Below are 8,559 nucleotides of genomic sequence, written 5' to 3' on the forward strand. Positions count from 1 at the left end.
TGGGAAGCAGTGGAGACGTAGGACCTGCCCCCCTGCCCTGACCCTCCTAACGCCCACTATCTCCATGATGCCACACCACTGTAACCCTTTCCCCCCACAGAGGAATGATCCACGCCTGGTGGAACAAACCATTAGCTAAAACTGCTGATGGCAGATAAGGCAGATTTACCGCACACACACACACACACACACACACACACAGACACACACAGTATCAAAAAGCAATCGATTCTAGCAGAGTGACTGTGTGTGAGGCAGACACAACCATTATAATGGTTATACTGGGAGGCCAGTCTCAGAGTCTCCGTCAGCTGTTGTAATACACTCTTACATACCGACACATAGTTGGAACAGAGTTTTTCTTTCTTTTTTTCTCCCTGCAATGGCATTGCACAACAAAAGCAGGGTGGTGTTTTACGCTATTTTTAAAATGTTTGTTTTCAAAATCTACCTGCATGGGTGTCCTCCTCTCTCTCTGTCTCTGAATGTGTGAGTGGAGGACGCTAGGCCAGATGCATGGTGCCAGATTAAGCCCTAAGAAACAGACATCTCGGCATTGTGAAACACCTCATGACTTCAAAACCTACAAGCCTGACACAACACAAGCTCTGTGCATGGCAAAAAAACCAACCAAACAAACAAACAAACTAACTGTGATACTCTGCATATATATATAAGGTCTGTACTGTCAACATAGTCAAATACACATATAGTGTTACAGTTCTTTGTAGAATTTCTATGATAAAATGAATCAGGGGTTCGGAAGCGTGAGGGCGAGACACGTCAAACGTCAAACCACAAACCTGAGAACAGTTCTAGCAGTAACACAGCATCAGCTTTTGACTGCCAAGTTTACTTGAAAACACGTCAAGTAATAAAGACCAGAGTGAAAAGGTTTACAGCAAACAAATGTTCTTTTGTTTTTATATTATGAAGAAGGAAAAGAAGAAGAAGAAGAAGGAAAAAAAAAAAGATTCCTTACATATGTTTGTGAGAAATGGACACAGTTAACACTAGCTGAAGTTATAATGAGCGAAACTGTGGGTGTAAATTATTATCATCGCTAACAGCATTGTGACAACAGGCTTAAACTTAGGCTGCATGTTGCCCTGGGCTTGGCCATCGACCATTACAATCATCCTATTAACAGAAGACACATCTACATCTTAATCATTCGGCAGGAAAATAAAAGAATGTATTTGAATGTGGTAATTAATCAGATAAACATCTCATCAACAGATATTGTTCAATTTAAGCTATAAAGTATTTCACCAGAGTATTATTTAGCAAAGCAGGGTTTTTTGGATTTACCAACTGTAAGGCAAACATGTATGTCATTCTGAAGACATGTACATAGCTCTGATTTCTCTGTACTGTATTACCAAAATGGTTCGAACAACTTCTGCCAGTTTAGCTGCTGTTTGCTACCAACATAGACAGTTATTATTTGAATGATGTGACGTACCAGGACGTTTTGATTGGTGCATGCAATTAATATAAATATTACAAAATTACAAATTTCTATGAATAGTTTTCTGTACATAATTCAACTCTGGTGCGATAATAAATAATGACGATACTGAAAGATTTTGGTATGTTCACTCTGTGAATTCTATGCACTGTTCATTATAATAAAATTGTGGAACAGTATGACATGTTGACCTCTTGACCTGCCATGACTCTTTTGTTTCCTTGACAACGCAAAGACCATTGAATTACACATGCTCTGACAAAAGGATTTTGTTTCATATTGAAGTGATTCAGTGCTCAAACACAGATATTATTCGTGTGGACAGAAAATGATTGATTAGGAATGGAATATTTGTTGAGAACATCCTAAATGATTCTCCAACGTTTAGTCATCTGCCACATCCAGGAAATCTATAGCACTCTACAGCATGTGTGTGCGTGTGTGTACGCGTGCATGCGCGTGCGCACGTGTGTGCATGTATGCGCATTTGTGTGTGTGTGTACGCGTGGGTGCATGCATGTTTGTGTGTTTGTGTTTGTGTGTGCATGCATGTGTGCATGCGTGTTTGTGTGTGTGTGTGTGTGTGTATGTGTGTGCGCATGCGTGTTTGTGTGTGTATGTGTGTGCGCATGCGTGTTTGTGTGTGTGTGTGTGTGATTTGGCCTGTGGATGCTTGGGAGGAACAGCTCATAACACAAACGATAAAAAAAATCCAAATTAAAGTGGAGTATCCTATTAAGATTCTGAATCCACCCACAATGATGCATCCCCTTCAGTAGAACAGCATAGCCGTACATTACAATCGCCCTAATAAGTGGTCATTTCACTGCGGAAGACAACGTTTCTCTGATTCTTACATGTGATAATGACGCGTAATGGAAGAATACCATTTCCTTTTTAAATCTGAAAGTTGCGACCATTCTTACAAAGGCAAAGCTAATGACAGTTTGATTACATTAGGAATACTGGCATGAACAAGAGAAATTATTAAAAAAAAAAAACCAACAACAGCATTCCACTTTATGCTTTTTACCCAGACATACATTCTTACTCTAACACTCCAACAACACCACTACAGAGATGTTATCATCTCCTGAGATAATTATACACAGACATTCCTGACAGAAAGAAAAAAAACAAAACCCGCCTTTGTTTTTACAAAGAGAATATGAATATGATGGATTCTAGTGAGTCAGAAGACAAAGCCCCAGAATACTGGTGCATTGTTCAGATGTTACTGGGATGCCGGCATTTTCTCTTAAAACCAGAGGTTTTAAAATAGGAAGCAGAGCAGCTGCGTTCAGACCAGAGAGCCAGATCGCGGTCTGCCGCGGTCAAGCTCCATGTGGTATAAAACCGCGTAAAGAGGAGAGAGGAACCGACAGATTTACGACGTTCTCAACTAATATTCTGTTCTTAATCAATAACTTGCAACGAAGGAGGCAATGAGTAATCACCACACCTTGTACCTCTAAATCATTTAAGCATATTATAATGTGGTACAAAAGGGTCTCCTCTTACCTTATTCCCAACATACACTAAACACACACTGAGGTTAAGAAAGAATCTTAAGTTAGACTTGGAAAAATAAAATCCATGCTAATGAGGCCCAGAGATCCAATCCTTTAACCATGTAAACAGCACAGACAGCCCAATGAGGGCGAAGCATTTGAAATGTTGGGGTGGGGGAGAGGGGGAGCAGGTACCTGCCGTGGTTCCTGGTACCACGCTGTACTGATCAGAGAACGAGAGGGGCAGATCCAGAGACACGGAGGGGCCACGGCTGGTCGGGGAGCACGACTTCGACGGAGATCACGCCGTCTGGCATCGCTATAAATCTCACAGCCAATTACTGCTGGAGCCAGCTGTGGCCCAGGTATAAAACACACACACACACACACACAGACACACACACACACAGACACACACACACACACATACACACACACACACACACACACAGACACACACACACACACATACACACACACACAGACACACACACACACACACACACACACACACACACACACACACAGAGTGAAACAGAAAAGGAGCACTGCTGGGAAGATACGATTAATTTTACATGTTAAATAAAAGACTTAAAAAAAAAAAATCAAAGTACATTCAGCATTGCATTATTGGGAGCTGTGTGTTTTGTAAAGACGAAGCCTGAAAGGCTTTTAATGAGTCACAATGGGAGAGAGTCAGTTTGATGTATATATTTCCTGTCAGTGAGTCAGTGTCTTTAGTTAACTAATTAAAGACTGTAACAGTGACAGTATTTCAAAATATATAAGAGGTGCTGATTTATTTCAGAGAACATTTTTAGGATACAGAGTTTGATGGTCCTGATATCATGCACTCTAGTGTTTCATTAATCCTGCTGTTTATCCTCTTAATCCGGCCCACTGCTCTGTAAGACTTTAAATCTCTTGCTGTTCTGACTCACTTGGTTTAACACATTGCCTCATTAGGGTGTGTTAAAGCAGGGAGAAACTTAAAACGTTCAGGTCTAAGTAGTCTTCAGGAGCAGGACAGGGAAACACCAACATTCACAAAACGAAATAATAGGATCCCCATACTCACCTGTGTATCTGAGCTATGGCTGAGTTTGTACAGGTAATACAGTGGCATCTTGCCACTACTTAACTCCAGTCAGTCTTAACACAGTTTACAGTATGTCCACTCCCTGGTTCTTATGCTTACGAGGGCTATCAACCGAAGATTATTCTGAAGGCAGGCTTAAAACGTTTATGACATGAATATTTTATCAGGCTTTTCTTTCCATCAGTTGCTTAAGGGTAAATCGTGTACTTAAGAGGTCTAACCACAGAGGTATGACCGTGCTTAAACCTACAACGCGCTCAACTCAATTACGAGACAATCTGCATGTCACTATGTGAAGTGTAGTTTAGTATCCTCGCAAATGTCAGGTCGTTCTTACAGCGGCCACTAGATGGTGCAATGTCACAATTGTCTTGGTTGTTTTGGTTCTTTTAAGTACTCGCTGCTGAGTTGTCATGATTCTGATATGAGATGTCCTTAACCGTGGTCAGTTCTAGAAACACATATCATCATGTCCAAAGGCCACTATAAGTTCGAACCCAGCTAGAGTGGATGGCACCAGTCTTATTTGCAGGCCACAGTGATGTGGGTAGAGCTCTGGGTGGTATAAGTAAACATGTTTTCCCAAAACGTGCATTTCTTGCGTAAGCATTAGTATACCAACCCATGCTTCCTGTCTGCCTGATAACTAAAGCGATGGGAGAACTGCTTCACTAAGCCCACCATGATCCGTTTGCCTGAGACAGAACTTTTCCTTGAACCTCATAGTCACAGTTAATTACTGTCGCTACAGCTATGGATTAGATTAAGCTAGTATGGAAAAGGCTTTGGTTGCAATGCCTGCAATTCGTGCATAAGAAAACAAGATACCATCGGTTTACTGCAATAACGTCTGTTCTTACGGGGCGGACGGAAAAACTCATTTCCTGAGGGAAGAGAGGTGATACTGCTCCTGCGGCAAACGGATTGAACTGTGGCGATTCTTTCGTGAATTTAGTCTATTCTAAATTAAAACTGACTTGACTTGTGAATCTGTGAGGTTTACCACGGTAAAGAGCGTTGTCAGGTCAGACTCTATAAAGTATGTTAATCTAAATAAATCATCAAGCTTGAAAAATCCCAACAGTTCATTTTTTCTGGGATGAATCTAAATTATTGAGTGAGATGCAGCACAGGTCAAGATTCAAAGCGCTGTCATTTTACTGACCTCACAGTGTGCTCGTCTTAAGTCGCCGGAAGACCTCTTAACAAAGAGTTAAGAGTCCTCACATATGTGTGTCTTGCGTGTGTCTTATCATATGTAAGGATGATGTGTGTAACTTTAAAAAATGAATGCATATTTAAAGCTTTTATTACGGGTCTGATGTAATAACATTATAGAGTTATCACAGCCTTGCGTGAGTCAGAATTACGTCAAATATCTGTGGGTCAGGTGCGAACGGCAGCAGCGCGCGCACACACACACAGGGGGTTGATGAAATAATGGGAACAGCTTACAAAACATCAATATTTAGGGCCTCATCCTTCGCCTTCGGAATAGGTTCGGGCCTTCGTGGAATGCTGACACACAAATCCCGAACTGTGTCCAGAGGGGTATTGCATCATTCTTCAATAAGACAAGCCTCCAGCTCTGCGAGGGATGAAGGAGGTGAAAACCTAAACAGAAATTTTGAAGTTCACAACGTTTTGAATCAGTGGTTTGTGTTCACGCCTGCGTTAACCTTTGAGGCTGTGCTTTCGCTGCATGTAACACACTGTCGCAGTCGGTCTCTTCGAGTGAGAAGAGTAGAGTAACCACTCCGATGATCATTACACGTAGTAAAAACCAAAGTGGTTTTTAATGAAGGTAAAATATTCCAAAAACAAAACTATCTTTGAGAAGAGTCAAACAGTAACAACGAGACAAGAGAACAAGGCACAGGGAGCCACAAACATTCTTGACAGTGATAACTCCAAGACTTAGCAAAGAAACTAAACCAACCAGACACTTAAATACAAAGAAAACAAGGAACTAATGAAACCAATAAACTATCTGCTCACGACTAACTTTGGGATGATTCTCTGACTCCCTCTGCTGGGTGGACTGAGCTCTGACAGCTGATCGGCAATCCACCTAATATGACTCATCTCTGCGGTTTCCTTTTTAATTGTGATTTAGTGCCTGCCAAGTTAAACTCCTTTTTCATCTGGCGTTTCTGTTGTTTTATCCACCGCCTGTACATACATATATATGTATATACACATACCCACACACTCAGAAACCCTAAAGAAACAAGACTAATGCTGTATCTTTAACAAGGCTTGTGTGATGATAAAACGTAGCAATTCATAAGATAAAATAAGATAATCCTTTATTAGTAACACAAATGGAGAAATTTGCAAATCAGTATTTATACATGATTTATGTATTTTATGTACTTTTATCTAAAATTCCTTTTGTGGTATTGCATTACTGCCCCTTAAATAAAACATGCAACCTACAGACTGAAAGTTGTAGACAAAGCTTTTTGATGTTTCACTACAAAGTCTGGTCACATATACTACAAGTTTGGTGTTTGTTTGTTTGTTTGCCTGTTTGTTTGTTTTAATCTTTTATAAATGCTTCTTACATCCAGTGGAATGTTTAGAGTGTTCTGCCAAGCTCATGCTAAAACAGTGGTTCTCAACCCCAGTCCCTGGGGGCCACTGTCCTGCATGTCTTTGTTTTAACTCTTCATTATCACAGTTAATTGAGGTAATCAATTGGACTTGATGATTAATTGATCAGTGGAATCCGATGTGTCAGTCCTGAGCTCAGGAGAGTTAAAACAAAGACATGCAGGACAGTGCCCCCCCCCCCCCCCCCCCCCCCCCCCCCCCCCCCCCCCCCCCCCCCCCCCCCAGGACTGGAGTTGAGAAGCACTGTGCTAAAGGTTGGAGGTGTCGTGTTAAACAAACGCTGAACTGTAGTCACGCTGAGAGCTGCTGTCTCTATAGGCTATATATCACGATCATGGTTTTATTGGTTCATTCGTAGGTGTCGCGTTACAGTGTAAATGAAGACAAAGTGTTGAGTCTGCTTGTATTTCACTGTGTTCTTCCTTGAGAAGTTGATAACAGTGCATCGACGTGTTATTTACCAGTATCTAAAAGCTGCGTGATCAAAACATGCTTGTAATAAAACACACCAGGGCGGGCACTTCACTACAGCCAAGAGGCTTCAAGACCTTCACTTCACTACAACCAAGAAGCTTCAAGACCTTCACTTCTCTACAGCCAAGAAGCTTCAAGACCTTCACTTCACTACAGCCAAGAAGCCGTAATTAATCGATTCCAGGTTATATGAGAGTGTCGCTCTTGTAAGATGCTGTAAACAAAAGCAAACGAGATGCTTTTTTTCAGACCCTGTCTAAGGCCCCGCCCACCCTGGATGACGTCACCAGCGGGGAGCGAGTCCTGGCAGTGTGTGCTGAGATTGGCTTTTGTGAATTGTATTCCCTGTGTCACATCTGTTTTCATTTCTTAAGTGTCTGTCGTTCAGTGGAGAGGAAGCCTGAAGCATCATGTCGATGTAGAGTCAATGTCGTCTGAGGCCAAGTCAAAAAAAAAAGAGAGAGAAAGAAAAAAAGAAATAGGGGTGTTGATGTCTCACTCTCTCTCTCTCTCTGTCTCTCTCTCTGTCTCTCTCTCTCTCTCTGTCTCTCTCTCTGTCTCTCCCTCTCTGTCTCTCTCTCTCTCTCTCTCTCTCTCTCTCTCTCTCTCTCTCTCTCTCTCTCTGTCTCTGTCTCTGTCTCTCTCTCTCTCTCTCTCTCTCTGCTCTTTTGGGGTTCCTGAGACTTTGCAGAGGACTAGATGTGAGATTAGGACTTAGTTCTTGAAAGTGGAGACTACAACACTGAAAGTCTAACCATATAGTTCACAGGAATCACAGCACTCATGACAAGCCCCCAGAATCACCTCGCTACAGTATGAGCACGCCAAACCCTGGAACACGTTTCATCTCCCCCACTGGACAGCAGTGGTCCTGTTCCCTCTGGGGAGATCTCCATATCACCTCTTGAAAGTTTCCCGGGTCATTTGAAGCTTGCAGAACTTTGTACTTCTCCAGATGAAGGGTACTCCTGATCTGAGACATGAGCTTGCCTCTTGGCGTGCCTGCTTTGATCAGCTCATCACTCTACAGTTGGACCTTGCTGTTTTTTGGTGTTGTGGAGCAGTGACACACGAGAAAGGCTTCCTGTGAGGAGAATGCCACGTGCGTGGATTTAGCCTTTTGCTTTGCCATAGCATTTGCTGTCTCTACTCTGCCCAAGATCAGTTTTCAAATGAGCAAAAAGATTGTAGAATCAGTCTACAGAATAAAGGTGAAGTCAGAAATAGAGGTGAGACACACACACACACACACACACACACACATAAACCCTCTCTCCCTCTCTCTCTCTCTCTCTCTCTCTCCCTCTCTCTCTTTCTCACACACACACACACACACACACACACACACACACACACACACACTCACACACTCACACACAAAGTCTGTA

The sequence above is a fragment of the Chanos chanos genome, chromosome 4 (genome assembly GCF_902362185.1).
Source record: "Chanos chanos chromosome 4, fChaCha1.1, whole genome shotgun sequence".
NCBI lineage: Eukaryota > Metazoa > Chordata > Actinopteri > Gonorynchiformes > Chanidae > Chanos > Chanos chanos.